Raw genomic sequence first — 16,762 nt, 5'->3', positions numbered from 1 at the left:
AGGGATGACAGAGAATAGTTCACTTGCTGAATACTGCATTTTCTATGAGCAGTCTTTAGCAAATTTGTCTCAAAAGTTTCCCAGTGTAATGGGAAAATTCTTTGTGATAGAAGTATAATTCTTTATTATCATGTTTAACCTGCAGCTTTTTTTTTTCAGAACAAGAATCTTACTGAGAAACTCATAAATACTGAAAATATAACATTCAGTCAGGTGTGGCATTGCATTACTGTAATTCCAGCTACATTATTGTACCATTACTGTTATTCCAGGCCGGAATGGCAGAAGTTAGATGCCAGCCTAGGTTATTTAGCAAGACTCTGTCTCAAAAACAAAAAGTCAAAAATACTAGGGCTATACTGCTCAGTGGTAGAGTGCTTGCCTACTCTGCCCTATTTTCTAGAAAAAAAAAAAAATATATATATATGTATTTATAGTGCTCCATGTGGGACTGCATAACTCTGTAATCATAAAACTCCCCTAGCCCCAACTGTGACTGAATGTGAGTAAATAGATAAAGATGCTTGTTAGCGCCAGGACATTAGATAAGATCTGTATCAGCCATAAGGTCCCAAAGTAAATTACTCAACACTTTGTTCAAAAACTGATGTTCCGGGACACCGCTATCTATAGAACAATCTACAAAACATCTGCTGACCATCAGTACAAGTCAGCTGACCACTAACCTTTGTTCCTCTTCTGTAAATTTCACCTGTTAACTTCCCCTGCAACCCCCTATAAAAGAGCCTCGGACTCTGGGCTAGTGGCCTCTCTAAGCTACTTTGCTTTGGGAGTGCCGTCTGGCCAGACTAAGGTCTGTTTTACTTTCCAACTTGTCCGGTGTGTTCCTTCCCAGGTGTTCTTCGCTGCAGTCAGCTCCTCGGAGCTTTTGGTAAGGCCCTCGGTCTTACACTCCAGGGAAGAAACTTTGTGCTCTGGACAGAATGTTTGTGTCACTTCAAAATTTCTATATTGATATACAAATAATTAATGTTGATCTACCCAAGGTGATATTAAGAGATGGGGCTTTTGAAAGAAAGATCATGATGATGGAGCCTCACAAATGGAATTATTGTTTGCTATGGTCTGATTGTTTCTGACCTTAAATTAATATGTTGAAATCCTAGCCTCTAAGGTGATAGTATTGGGGTGAGGTCATTGGGCAGTGTTTGGGTCATAGGGGCTCTGACTGTGTGACTGGAATAAGTCAGTGCATTTATAGAAGAGACCACAGAGACCTGCCTTCTTCCTTCCATTTGAGGACACAGAAATGGCAACATTTGTGAACCAGGAAATAAGTCTTCACCAAAGCAGATCTGCAAAGGCCTTGATCTTGTACTTTCCAGCTCCCAGAAGTATGAGAAAACAGAAAATTTCTGTTGTTCATAAGTGTTACAGTTTGGACCTAAAGTGTTTCCCAAAAGGTTGCTATGTTCAGAGGTGGGACTTTTAGAAGTGATGGCATCACAGGGCGTTGATCTCATCAATGGATTGATTAATCCTTACAGCTGAATGTGCTATAAGGAACTCGAGCTAGTTGAAAGGAGTGGCTCTTCTGGGGGCTTGACCCTGGGGACTGGCCCTTCCTTTTGGGCTGTTTTGTTCTGTGTTTCCCAGCTGCCATGAGGTGAGATGTTTTTCTCTGCCATGCTCTTCTGCCATGATGTTTCTACCTTGCCATGGCCTAAAACAATAGAACCAGCTTACCAAGGACTGAAATCAAATTAAATATTTTCTCCTGTGAGAAAAAGCCTTAACTCCTAAACCTACATAAACTGTTAACCTTTTACTGTTTTCCAGGAACTGGGTTAAGCACAGTAATTTTAAACTGTAAAGGAGATGATGATAAGCAAAATAGTCATTTCTTTATTATTTTCCATCCACACCAAGACATTTTGCTAATTTACCAGGCTACATACAAAAGTATAACTTACATTACATATTCAGCAATTCCAAAGATCTTTTATTGTGTTGGTTTCACGTCTAGGCAATGATAGACATTTATATCTGTCTATTGCTTTTTAAATTAAGGCATCTTTTGAGTATTCAAAGCTGCTTTTAAAAAATCTGCCCATATCTCTTAGGTAATTTTCTGAAATCTATTGTGGCTTAATGACATTGTAGAAGGTTATCTGCTTTAACAGTTTGGATGCTATCATCCTAGGAAAAAGAAAGGCTGTTGCCTAACACATGGTTGTGAGGTGGAGGTTCACTGATTACCAAACTCATCAAGTTTTTAACTTTGACACTCAAAAAAAAAAGGAAGTGTGGGGTAAGGGGAACCATTTCAATGAACATGGTTATCAAAATTAGGTTTACAGCTCATTAATTATTTGTGTACATATTCACAGTTGTGGCTTTGAATTTAGCACTCATAATCCTTCACTTCTTTGAGTCTCTGTCATACTCTGTCACACAGACATGGAAAGGAACACTTGCTCTTCTTCCACAGAAAGGAGGGCAAGCAAGGTGATGCTGTGCCCTGTGCCCAGTAGCCACAATTCTGAGGGCAGTCATGTCTGGGATCTCCTGACTTCCTGAACTGTCTCTAGCTGTGGTTTTTCTTAAATATTTTCTTATATGTAGAACTCCAGAGGGTCTTCCCAATTGGATTCAGACACCAGTAAGTAGACTTGCTCAAGTTTTTACTTCTTACTAGTGATGAAATTGAATGGGTCCCTCTAGAGAGGTAGGTCAGGCTATTCCAGACAGGCTGTCCAAGTATCTGAAAAGCCAAGGAAACCAACAATAGATGCAGTGAGCCTGTTAACAGATCCCGCAGAGACCTTAAACGGTCTTCACAGTTCTATCTCCAGAACCATCATTCACCCTGATGGGAACATGGTGGACAGGGAAAGGGAGGGCCACATCATCGTAGTGAGGTCTTTAGCTGTGCCTCAGTCAACAAGAAGAGTATGTGCCAGGAAACACAGTCCTCACACCCATTGCTATTGATTTTCAAAGAATTGTTGCTGTGTGTTACACAGCAAATAGCAATTTGATTCTTAGACCCCAATCTCTGTTTTTATTGGCTATTAGTTTCCTGTGTGTAAAAAAAAAACCTAATTAATTATTTTAATGAGCCTGTATTAGTCTGTTTGGAACTGTTGATTATGCTGTATCAGAGGTGACACCAGGAATTCTGTGATGCTGGTTTATGACAGATTAGCTTTTGCATTTTTTTTTGTCAGGTATACTAATGAAGGACAAAGATACTATGAAAATATTACAGCAGAATACTTTTTTACAGCCAAATACTTTATGAAAAAATGAATATATCTGCTAGAAAGATTCATAAACTCCAATAAGCACTGATTTGTGTAATTAAAATTATGCTGCCTATTTAAAATCTCCTTAGAGATACTATATGTTGATTGTTAGATTGAAAGTATGTTTTAAACTAATGCTAAAGTTTTACTGGATAAAGACTATATTCACACAAACAAATCTTATAATAAATATATTTGCTGATTGCATTTCTTCAAAATTCGTATATTGAAGATCTAACTCCAAATACCTCAAAATGTGACTGTATTTAGAGCCAGGCCTTTAAAGAGGTAGTGATGGTAAAATGAGTTCAATGGGATGGTCCCTAGCTCAATATGACTGGAGTCCTCTTCCAAGGAGGTAGAAACGCCAGGGATGTTTACTGACAGAGGAAAGACCATGTGAAAATGTTTTCAGAAGGCAGCTATCTTGAAGATAGGAAGAGTCGTCTCAAGAGAAATTAAACCTGTGAACATCTTAATCTTAAACTTCTAATCCAGACTGTGAGAAAGGAAATTTCTGATGTTTAAATCTGTGGCATTTTGTTATGACTGCCCTATCAGTTCAATGTAATATATTAAAGTAAAACAACCAGGATACTTTAAAAACATTGCATAACAAATAGAATAAAGAAAAAAGCTTACTCTACTCACTGAAAAACATACATCTCTTAAAACCCAGTGTCCAAAAATATGGAAAGACAGAGTGCAATTAAGAGAATATCTTGCTACTGAATTTTAAAAAGTTACATGGAGCAATAAGGATCAGTAAGTGTAATCCTTCAGTTTCACAAAGGAAACTCGGAGAAGTTAAGAATACTTGCTCAGTGTCACTCAGCTAGCAAAGAGGATAACTAAGGGCAGACACCGTATCTCCTAACTTAGGTTCAATACTGCTTCAATGAACAACTTCTCTTCTTGTCTAAATTGAGCCGAAGATTTATTCCAATTAACACGACAGCACATTCCCATTTACTGTGGAATTGTATTTCATTTATGTCCATCTTATGGAATCATTTTCTCTGAAACAACAAACAAAGCAGTGAACATTATCAAAGCATTTTATTCGATGTGGGTGACTTTCTGAAGGTCTTTGTCTATTTGTACAACAAGGAAATCTAGTGCATAGGCCAGATGATAGGAATATTTTTCACCTACAGGAATTTGCTTAACTATTTTTATTAAGGGACTTTATAACTTGTGGCAGCAGCAAATGCACCTACACTACTTTACTCATACCTTGTCCCTTCCTTACTTACAAAGATATGAGTGTGAACCTCTGTTGAAACAATTACTTAAATATATGTGTGTGGAGGCGAAGGATTTGCAAATCAAATCAGAGTTCAGCTAAATATAGCCTTTGTCAGAAGTAACTTGTGAGCAAATAAAAACTAATAACTAGAATCTACTGTGAAACATAACATGCGAACAATGTCTACTGTTCTTAGAGCATTTTCAGACTGGGACCATTGTATATTAACCCAGACTGATCCAGGGATTCCTAAACCCTGAAAGAAGTCACACAGCAGTGAACAAAAGAAATTGTCATTCTGTTTTATAACATATATATATTTTTTTGTACCAGGGCTCAAACTTGAGTCCTTGTGGTTGTGGGGACAGGCAGTAGAACCACTGAGCTAAATTCCTGGCCCTATAACATAGATTTTTAAAATGTAAAAACAATGTAAACTAATCAATGACTTTAATCTAGAAATGAGAGAGTTTAGTGTTTTGTGAGGGATCCAGCCACATTTACCTGCAAATAAAAGTAACTGACATTGTCTTTCTGATCAAAGATAATATGTACCTTTCTATTTTTGTGGATGAGTGTACATGAAAAAATCCAATAAAAACAGCATTTCTGAGCAGTGGTCTATTCCTATTTTTTAAATCATAGTTATTCTTTGCAACCATGACATTTTCTTCAGAATCTCAGTATCTTATCTGAAATCCATTCTCTTGCTCAATACTTTTAATTTCATTCAAATAAAAAATTTTCTCATTTTTATATGCATATCAATGTGCATTTGTATATCTATGTATTACCATACCTTGGTATTTTGTTGTTAATATGGATGTTTGTGTTTAATTCACTCTTATAGGCCATTTTGGACATTCCATTGATATGCAATATATAAAATATTGGCGGGGACATAATACTCTGATAATCAATATTTTTCTGTTTAAAAATTTTTGTATGTAGGAATAAAAACAAATTATGGATCAGATTCATTTTTTCCTACTATATCTAACAGCATAAATCACTTCTCTGACTTCATAAGATATGTGGGAACTTCTGCTTACTAGCAAGTGAGCAGTCACTTCCGAAGTGGACACTATTTTGGTGTCCTCCAATCCCGTTCTGTTCTGATACTAACTACCTGAAGGCAGTGTCAGATCCCATAGGTTTAGGGTTGCTCCCCAAGATTGCCCGACCACTTGCTTTAAATGCCAGTCACAAACTCTGGGTCATTCTACCCGTGCTTTTGACTGACCAACTATAAATCAGCCCTTCCCCCACATTTGACTAATTTGTTTGAGAGGCTCACAGAACTCAGGGAAACACCTACCTACCTTTAATGGCTTATTTTAATGCATCTTACACAGGATATAGATGAAGTGATGCACAGGGCAAGATATAGGGGAAAGAGGAGATTTCATCCCTTCTTTGGGCACATCACCCACACTCCAGTGGCCTCCATATGTTCAACCATTTGGAAGCTCACTGAACTCTTTCCTTTTGAGTCTTTATGGAGGCTTTCCTGCAAAACCCAGCCAAACCTGTCTACTCAGATTCTTCTTGGGATCTCTGCAGCATTCCTTTCTCCGGGGCATGGTACAGGACCCCTTGGGAATGAGGAGGGTTTTATGACTTACAATCATACAAGAGTAGATCAGATCATTGTTTTATGGCCAGTTTAAAGACAGAAAAGTAGGAGAAAATTAGAGTCTCTATGATCTCACTTGGGGAAAAGAAATTCTAATTTATTGGACCTGTCTTGGGGAGGGAGTTATGGCTAGGAACTGTGGTAGGAATTAAAATACATATATCATAATATCATAAAAATAAATGTTTTTGGTTTGAACAAAGTATCATAGACCAAATGCTATACTTGCTTCCTTGATTTGGATAATCCACATATATTTGTGTGTTCTCATTAAACTACATAAGTGGACAGCCAATAATTACAGTAAACTAACAAATATAGTGTAATCTTTTAATTCAAATGTGTATGCAATGATTTCAACCTCACTACAGTGTTCTGAAGGTTTGTATTGTTTCTTCGGAAAGTATTCATTGAGCTCTGACTAAAAGCAGAGGTTTTCGGTACTTAATATAGAATAAAGCATCTTTCTCTCACTAATTTATATTTTAGTTATTTTATTTAGTATATTTCTTTCTATCCCTGATTTATATTTTTATTCTCTCATAAATTTATATTTTAGTCACTAAAAAACCCCAAGAAAATGAAAATAAATAAAGCAATCAAAAAGTTTTAATGGGCTCTGTGAAGCAAAGACAAAAGGAACAGGGATTAGATTTTGTGCTGATGGAAGGTTTTAGGTTGTAGAGTTACAAGACACAATTTAGATTGTAAGAAATCTTCTTACTTGCTCCCTACAGTTGGGTGAACACATAGAAGCAGGATATAGAGTAATGGAGCAAATTAGGCACATAATGAAAGTGATCTGGACACAATGGCTGCTGAGGGGATAGAAAGAAGTATGCAGATTCTTCAGAATGCAGAATCATCCTGGCTTGGTGACTGGATGTGGTGGGAGGAAAAGAGACAAGAAGACATCAGGATAATTACTGGGGGTCTAGCTTGAATGTGGGAGGGTGAACCACTGATTGAGGCAAGAGAGATGAGGGAGCACGGCACATTTCAATTGCACTAGGGATGGTAAGGTAGAGTCATGTCATGGTGGGAGGCACAGGATAAGATTCATAAATATGTTCCTGGGAACTGATGGACTCAACAAGGAGAAAGAATAAACAGAGAGGTCAAAGAGTAAAGGAAAAACCTGCTTGGAAGTATGTTGTTTCAGGAAGGTGGGTGGTGGATAGCTTCCAATTAAGCAAAGAGATGAGTGAGATGAAGACAGAGAGGAATCCTTGACCCTAAGAAGTATTATAGAGTGAGGAATTTCATTTCTGGATCCCAACTGCCTGGGTTTGAATCATGGCTTTGACCTTAACAAGGTAGTGAACAGATTTCCATGTGCCTCTGAATTCTCCATTTAAAATGTGGATAAATATAGTTTTCACTCCACTGGCCTTTTCCAAAGATTTCATGACTTTATACACACAAAGATTAGAAGTATGCCTGCTACATTTCATTCAACAAATATTCCTTGAATATCTACTCTGTGGCAGGCACAACATGAGGTGCTAGGGTATACACCTGAACAAAAATCTTTGACCATATGGGCAGAGAAGGAGGCAGACAGTAAAGCAATGAGAAAATGGTAAGCAGTATGGAGAAAAACATAGCAAGGTAGGATGAGGAGGGCTCAGGTGGGTGGATGGATCATTTTGCACAATACAGTCAGAGTGGTGAGGGTTGAAGCCTCTGCACACCTGTGGGGAGAGCTGGCTTGCAGATGAAGAAAGAGATTCCTAGCAGATCAAATGACTCTGCATTGGAAGATGAGATCTGACTTCTCTGCTCTTGACATCATTGACCTGCTTGCACAATAGGATACAACTGAGTGACATTCTGAGACCCTGGGGGCCGGTTAGTTTATCAGAAACTTGCAGGTTTCTTTCAGGCAACTTGGAAAGTGTCAACTGCTATGTAAGAAATCTATGACAACAATGCCAGGACTATGAAGGAAGCCCAAGCTAGCCCCATGGAGAAACCACATAGTGGATGTATGAGCAAAATGCTTTTCAGGGGACTCCATCCCAGGTCACTTTATGAAACGTGTTAAGCAGGAACTTCCCAGCTGAGGTAATGATTCCCAGAATTGGAAGAGAAAATGATAAATATTTTTAAAAATCACTTAACAAGACAAAATAAAGACAGGAAGGCCTTTGCATCAGAGTGGCCTAGGTCAGGGGGTGAAGAAACAGGATCAATGTCTAACCTTTTGCTAATGTATGGCTAACCTTTGTGTTGCCAATAGGGATATCTGTGGTGACTGACTAGGTTCAATAAAGTGGTGAGACTGTAGGCAGGATGAAAGAATCAGAGACAGAGACTGAGAAGGTGAGAAAGAGGAGAAAAGTCCAGCTAAAAAGAGGTCAGGAAAATGTGGGGAGTCTGACCACCCTCTTACCACTTTCTAATTTCTCATCAGCAAATGAGAAGAGAGGACAGGAATGAAGACAACTTGAAGTTTCACAATAAGGAAATGCTTTTGCTTTTTAATGGAAGGCTGCTGGGACATGTTCCTAGGCTGGTGGAAATAAGCTGGTGGAAATGGGAAGACTTTAAGGTGAAGAGGGGAAGGGTGGATATAAAGGAGCAGCAACTTTGGGAAGGGGAGAAGGAAGGAAATCCAGCCTTAGAGGAGGGTACTTCTTTAGAGGATCAGGAAGGGAGAAGAGGGGAGGCTGGAAGCCATAGCACTGTGCAGGCTATACGCAGGTGGGGTGCTGGAAGGGATGAGGATGGTAGTTTACCTCAAGGAGCTTCTCTGGTAAATGTATAAGGTGTTCTCAGCAGCTGACAGTGGAAGGAGGGTGGGGTAACTTCGAAGAGAGAGTGAGGCTTTGAAATTATTAGAATTCTAGCAATGAGAACTCTTGATTAACTGATAAATGCCTCTACCAGTAGCGTAATCATAATAATGGAGATCTTTAATAACAATTGTGGGGCTTTCAGTGATTTTGCAGAATTGTTAGTATCAGAAGAATCACAGGGTACTTCAAGGAGTTTTGTCCTTATTGCCACATATACATATAGAAATTCTTATTAATCCTTAATATCATACTTTATTTCTATACAATTCCATGCAGCAATGCATTTTGCTATCATTTTACTGTCATTTTCAAAGAAGCTACAAGAGAATCATGTCAGAGCAGGACAGGCAAAGAATATGGTGAGATTGTTTCTCCCTGCTGAGAAGAGAAAGGACATTGAATTCATAAATTATCAGTAATTATGCTTTGTACCATGTCACTAGATTCCATTAGATGTGTATCATTGTTATTTCCTCACAGGCTTATTCTTCACTGCTGGCAAATTTATTAGAAATGTAACCCAGACTTATAAAGAAGGCACTTTATTTTTTCATTTCTTTGCTTAAGGGAATGAAACATTTCACCTTCCTCCCACTTTTTTTCTCTTTCTTTCTTTTTTGCACCTTATGCCCCATGGAATAAATCCAAATGAGAAACACAACTTGACCCAATGGGAGATTTGAGCACAGTTCTGACCTGATGGTCAAGAGCAGAGATGAGAAATATGTCTACAAACTTCTCAGTCATTTTTTATAAATATCCAAAACACAACCCTGTCATTGCCTTCATAAAGATCTGTATCTTAACCAAACTCCACAAGAGACAGTAAACTTTGAGCTTAGAACCACATGAAAAAACCTAAGTACATATAATAGTATGTATTCTGAAATTTCTTTATTAAGGATGGTTCTTCCAGGTAGCATTGGATGGATGGGGTGAGTGTGGGAGGTAGGATGAACTCTGAGGCAACAGGACTGACCAAAGACACAAGGCAGAGGTAAAGACTGGCATTCAGAGGACATGGGAAGCTTATCTGTGATTAGATCCACAATCTCTTCTGGAATTTCCACCAGGACGTTGCAGTCAAGTGTCCAAGTGCAGGCTGTTGTCCATATTTCATTGTCAGGTCATCTGAACAATCATTCAGTGGATTCACAGAATGGTCACACACTCAGAAAAGGACAATGGACAAGGAAAAGTGAGACAGTAACTCCTTTGACACTGTAGGTGACAATGTGTGCTGAAACCAGGACGATGGGATAGAAAAAATCTGCAGTATGAACCATAGTAGAAGACAAATCTATGGACAGGCTATGAAGGGTAATGAGCAAGATTCCAACTCAGAACCATGAAGATGCTCCTGGTCAGCCTTAGGTTCTCATATGATTGGCACTGAAGGAAAGATGAGGTGAAAAGCAGGAGCCCATAAAGCTTATAGATTCTTTTTCTTCCCCGATACTAAATAACATAAGGATTGTAAGAGTGAGCACAAAACAATCCCTTTTATAAATTTTACCAGTGTTTTTATTGCTATGGTTAACTTTAAAAGAGAGATACTAATATATATTAAGGACTATATTATGTCCAAAAGCTTCAAGTAGTACAATTTTTCTAAATCTTCTGAATCCTATGAATGCTCTTTTTTGTTTTACAGGAGAAACTGAAGTTCATGGAGATTAAAATGAGTTGTCTAAAGTGACAAGTTGCAGAGTGGGGACTCAGCCTGGACAGATGGTTATGATTTTTCTATTCATACCATGTGGATACTTTTACTTGGTAGTTTTTGCTGATATCATGTCTTCATGTACTCAGGGTACCTGTTAGTCTAGCTCATTTAATTTAATTAAATTAATTAATCATTTAATTAAAATGGTAACTAGGATGTCCTTGAGGCAGAAGTGTCCTCTTGTGCTTTTAGCCTCTTAGAAGCCATCTCCAATCTATGAAGCTGAGACCCAGGATTTACTCCTATACACTTTAGAGTAGTTTACAAATGGCTCACAGGGGTGAAAGGACGCATCTCTGAAACTGACACTTTCTTATTTCCTCTTTAAAGAAACAAATGTGCCTCCTTTACTTCTGCATCTCTATTGATCACTCCACTTTTAATGCTCCCTGCGATTAGGGCTTTGCCTCTCAAACTTCTCCCCTCTTACACTCCTCTCAGATTCAATTTCACATTTTAGCCATGAGAGAATATCTTCTCATTCCATGTAAACATTTTCAGATGACACAGTGGAAGAGATACCATTACATCTTTGCAGAAATTCCATCACTTTGAAATGCTTCTCTACTAGTAATCTTAATTGGAAAGAGTGATCTATTAGTACTGCTAAGGGGAAAAAGACGAAGTCTGAATTCAACATGAAAATGTATTGTGAACTGCTTAATGTAGATGGCTAATCTAATGACAGGTTAACTTGTGTCAGTGGTCTGCAGAGTGTTGATATCATGAATTAAAATGAAAGCTATCATATAAATAAAAATATACTTATTAAATAGAAGAGATTTTGAAGATCATCATCTCTAGTAAACAAACACAGAAGGTTCTAATTCTATCCTTATCCAAGTGTTTATGCCAACCTTGAAATGCCACTGATATGACTGTCAGTTTACTAAAATATTATGTACTGGGTCTTTAAATTTGGGAGAGGTATGATTTTTTGAATACTTTGTATTCTAGGAATTAGTTCTTTGAGAAACAGCTGGCAAAATTTCTTTCTCACTCTGTAGGTAATCTCTTCACTCTGTTGATGATTTCTTTTGCTGTGCAAAAGCTTTTTAATAAAACAAGATCCTAGTTGTTGATCTGGTGTTACATTGCCCATGCGATGGTGGTTTTGTTCAAAAAGTCTTTATCTATAACTATGTCTTCAAGAGTTCTACCTATTTTATCTTCCAGTAGATTTAATGTTTCTGTTTTAATATTTATATTGTTGATCTATTTTTATTTTAGTTTAGTGCATGATGAGACACATGAGTCTAGTTTTAGTCTTTGACATGTGGAATCTAGAAGGTGTTTGGGCCCTTTGTTGAAGATAAGGTGGTTGAGTGTGTTTGGAGTTGCTTCTGTATCTTCTAATCTGTTCCAGTGATCCTTGGGTCTTTTGTGTGTGTGTGTGTGTGTGTGTGTGTGTGTGTGCGCCAGTACCCTGCTGTTTTTATTTTTTTATTTTTTATTTTATTTTTTTTTCCATTAAGTTTATTGGTACATTTTAGGTATACAATACAGTTACATTCATCATTGGGATCTTGTACCATTACATGAGTATCTTGGTTCTTATCTTTTTCCCCTTCCCCTGCACTCCCTTCACCCCCTCCACCCTTCCCTATTTGCAAAGACTTTGTTTCCATTTTTCTCCTTTTCTCATATTTTTTCTTTTCCCTTTTTTCCTTTCCCCTACACCTCCCACTTCCCTGCACCTTTAGACCTTTTCTTCCTGTTACACAATATCAATTATACATTTCAAAGTTTAATGGACAGATAAAGAGTAAGCATATCTGCCCTTGTTCCCCATCTGAAGGAGAAAGCAATGTATCTTCTCCATTCATATAAGGCATTCTCACTGGAAGTATGGAGTACATGTCTTTAATCTGTTGAGAAGGTTCTGGTCTACTTCTAGTCTCCTGATAGCTTTTACCATGAACAGCTGTAGAATTTAGTCCAATACTTTTTCTCCAACTAATGCCAGGATCATATGGCTTTTTCCTTTCCTCTGTTAAAATGATGACTTCTGGGGGTGGATCTTCCAATGCTGAACCAACATTGCCATCCCTATAACAAAACCACTTTCTACATCCTGCCAGGTCTGACTTCTAACATTTTGTTTTGTTAAACAAATTTATATCTATGTTCATACTTTTTTCTTCTATTATCTTTATCCAATTTTAGAATTAGCACAATGTTGATTTCCTAAAATGAGGGGAGAAGTGTTTCTTTCTTTTTCCGCTTTAATTGTTTGATATAATTTATCAGTTAAAATGTATATGAGCCTGCTGTTGTCATATAGGTAGGTTTTCAAGCTAGGAATATACTTTCTTTAATAGGCGCTATTCAAATTTTATATTTCCTCCAGAGTTAGTTTCATTAATTTGTTTTCCAAGATACTTCTTAGAAGTTGTCAAATTTATTTCAAAAAAGACTTTTGTAATATACTTTCTATATGCTTTTAAATTCTGTAAAATCTGTGGTAATGTCTCCTAGATCTTGATATTGTAATTTTAAAAATATTTTTTATTTTTTAATCACAGTAGCTTTGTAGTATAATTTCAGGTCAGGGATTGTGATGCCTCCTGTCTTGCCTTTTTTGTTCAGAATTGTTTTTGGTATCCAAGGTCTCTTCTGGTTCCAAATAAATTTTAGGATGATTTTCTCTAATTCTGTGAGATATGCTGTTGGTATTTTTTATTGGGATTGCATTAAACCTGTTTAACAATTTTGAAAGTATGGCTATTTTCAGTGTTGGTTCTTCCTACCCAAGAACAAGGGATATCTTTGCATTTTCTGATAGCCTCTTCTACATCCTTTTCCAGAGTACTGTCATTTTCAATGTAAAGATCTTCCACTTTCTTTGTTAGGTCGATTCCTAAGTATTTCATTTTTTTTTTATGCTCTTGTAAAAGATGTGGTTTCCCTAATTTCTCTCTCAGTAAGTTTGTTATTTCTGTACAGGGATGCTATTGATTTTTGAGTGATGACTTTGTATTCAACTATGTGGCTGAATTTGGTTATTAAATTTAGAAGTCTTTTGGTGGAGTTTTGGGGGTATTGTATATAAAGTATCATGTCATTTGCAAATAATGGTAATTGAACTTCTTTACTCCTTTTATTTCTTTCTCTTGTTTAGTTGTTATGGCTAATGTTTCTATATTGAACTATATTCAGTAGGAGTTGTGATAGTGGACATCCTTGTCTTGTTCCTGATTTTAGAGTGAAAGTTTTCAGTTTTCAGCCATTTAGTATGGTTTTGGCTATTGTTTTTTCATAGATGGCTTTTATCAGATTAAGATAAAGACCATCTGATTGATATGATTAAAAGTATCATACCACAATGATATATGTGCACCCATGTTCATAGTAGCACAATTTGTAATAGCCAAAATTTGGAAACAGCCCAAATGCCTATCAACTGGAGACTGGATCAAGAAATATGGTTTTGCTTTTTTGCAACGGGTTTGCCATGAGAACACAGGTGTAGTGAAAACCACCACTAAATCAAAGCCAACATGGGAAAGGAAAAGACTCATATCAATATCGTCATCGGACACGTGGATTCAGGCAAGTCCACCACTACCGGCCATCTGATCTACAAATGTGGTGGCATCAACAAAAGAACCATTGAAAAATTTGAGAAGGAGGCTGCTGAGTTTGGGAAGGGTTCTTTCAAGTACGCCTGGGTCTTGGATAAACTGAAAGCTGAGCATGAGCGTGGTATCACCATTGTCATCTCCCTGTGGAAATTTGAGACCAGCAAGTATTATGTGACTATCATTGATGCTCCAGGACACAGAGACTTTATCAAAAACATGATTATAGGCACATCTCAGGCTGACTGTGCTGTCCTGATTGTTGCTGCTGGCGTTGGTGAATTCGAAGCTGGTATCTCCAAGAATGGGGAGACCCATGAGCATGCCCTTCTGGCTCACACACTGGGTGTGAAACAACTCATTGTTGGTGTTAAAAAAAAAGTGGATTCCACTAAGCCACCCTACAGCCAGAAGAGATAGGAGGAAATTGTTAAGGAAGTCAGCACCTACATTAAGAAAATTGGCTACAACCCTGATACAGTAGCTTTTGTGCCAATTTCTCGTTGGAATGGTGAAAACGTGCTGGAGCCAAGTGCTAACATGCCTTGCTTCAAGGGATGGAAGGTCACTCATAAAGATGGAAATGCCAGTGGAACCACAGTGGTTGAAGCTTTGGATTGCATCCTGCCACCCACTCGCCCAACTGACAAGCCTTTGCAGCTGCCCCTCCAGGATGTCTACAAAATTGGTGGTATTGGTACAGTCCCTGTGGGCAGAGTGGAGAGTGGTGTTCTCAAACCTGGCATGGTGGTCACCTTCACACCAGTCAATGTTGCAAGTGAAGTAAAGTCTGTTGAAATGCACCATGAAGCTTTGAGTGAAGCTCTTCCTGGTGACAATGTGGGCTTCAATGTCAAGAACGTGTCTGTCAAAGATGTTCGTCGTGGCAATGTTGCTGGTCACAGCAAAAATGACCCACCAATGGAAGCAGCTGGTTTCACTGCTCAGGTGATTATCCTGAACCATCCAGGCCAGATCAGTGCTGGCTATGTTCCTGTACTGGATTGTCATACAGCTCACATCGCTTGCAAGTTTGTTGAGCTGAAAGAAAAGATTGATCACCGGCCTGCTAAGAAGCTGGAAGATGGCCCCAAATTCTTGAAATCTGGTGATGCTGCCATCATTGACATGGTTCCAGCCAAGCCCATGTGTGTCGAGAGCTTCTCTGACTATCCACCTCTGGGTCATTTTGCTGTTTGTGATACGAGACAGACAGTTGCTGTGGGTGTCATCAAAGCGGTTGACAAGAAGGCTGCTGGAGCCGGCAAGGTCACCAAGTTTGCCCAGAAAGCTCAGAGGGCTAAATGAATATTACCCCTAACACCTGCCACCCCAGTCTTAATCAGTGGTGGAAGAACGGTCTCAGAACTGTTTCTCCCAATTGGCCATTTAAGTTTAATAGTAAAAGACTGGTTAATGATAACAATGCATAGTAAAACCTTCAGGAGGGAAGGAGAATGTGTTTTGTGGACCATTTGTTTTCTTTTTGTGTGTGACAGTTTTAAGTTATTAGTTTTTAAAATCACTTTTTAATGGAAACAACTTGACCAAAAATCCGTCACAGAATTTTGAGACCCATTAAAACAAAGTTTAATGAGAAAAAAAAGAAATGTGGATTTTTAATAAAATGGAGTACCACTCAGACATCAAAAATGAGAAATTAGAAACATTTATTGCTAAATGGATGCACATTGAGGTGATATTCTTAAGTGAAATAAATAGGACACACATGTGTAAATACCAAATAGTTTCTCTAGTGTGAGAAACTGAAAGTGTAAACAAGGACTAAAAGGTATAATAGATAACGTGAAATAGGAAGAAAAGGGGCAAAGGGGAGGGGGAAGTGGGAGGGGTAGGGGAAAGGGAAGAAGGGGAAGGAATTAACATGAGAAAATGAAAAAATGGAAACAAAGTCTTTGCAAATAGGGAGGGATGGAGGGGTTGAAGGCAGGGCAGGGGAAGGGGGAAAAAATAAAAACCAAGAGTATGTAAAGGTGCATATCTCCAATGATGAATTTCATTATATTGTACACCTAAAATGTACCAATAAAAGGATAAAAAAAAGAAAGAGAACTTGCTCATGTTTAAAGGATAGAAGACTTAAAGAATGAATCTAGGACTAGTGCTAAATATAAATAAAATACCAACATTTTTTTAGGACTGGTGGGAAAAGTTATTTTAGGACCATGCAAGTGAGGATAAAAGAAAAAAAAGATAAAGACCATCTATTCCAATTTTCTGTAGAGTTTTGTTTTTATCATGAATGGGTGTTGGACTTTGTCAAATACTTTCTCTGCATCTATTGAGATGATCATGTGATTTTTGTCCTTGGATGTGGTGTATTACATTTATTGATTTGCATATGTTGAATCATCCCTGGATCCCTGAAAAAATGAGCATCTGAAATTAATACAGCTTCTTAGATGAAGAAGTACAAATGGCAAGTAAATAAATGAAAAATGTTCAACATCATTGATCATTCGAGAGATGTAAATTAAAA

General features: G+C 37.8%; 1 pseudogene; it reads left to right on the top strand.

Annotated features, from left to right (window-relative positions):
* Window positions 1-14,143: 14,143 nt before the first annotated feature.
* On the top strand, window positions 14,144-15,862 carry LOC101715474 (elongation factor 1-alpha 1 pseudogene; annotated as a pseudogene).
* The last annotated feature ends 900 nt before the right edge of the window (window positions 15,863-16,762 follow it).

Source organism: Heterocephalus glaber, unplaced genomic scaffold (genome assembly GCF_053883595.1).
Source record: "Heterocephalus glaber isolate CG9 unplaced genomic scaffold, H.glaber_assembly_v1.0 deba00001504, whole genome shotgun sequence".
Lineage (NCBI taxonomy): Eukaryota > Metazoa > Chordata > Mammalia > Rodentia > Bathyergidae > Heterocephalus > Heterocephalus glaber.
The sequence above is the reverse complement of the archived record's forward strand: the minus strand, read 5'-3'. Positions and strand labels throughout refer to the sequence as shown.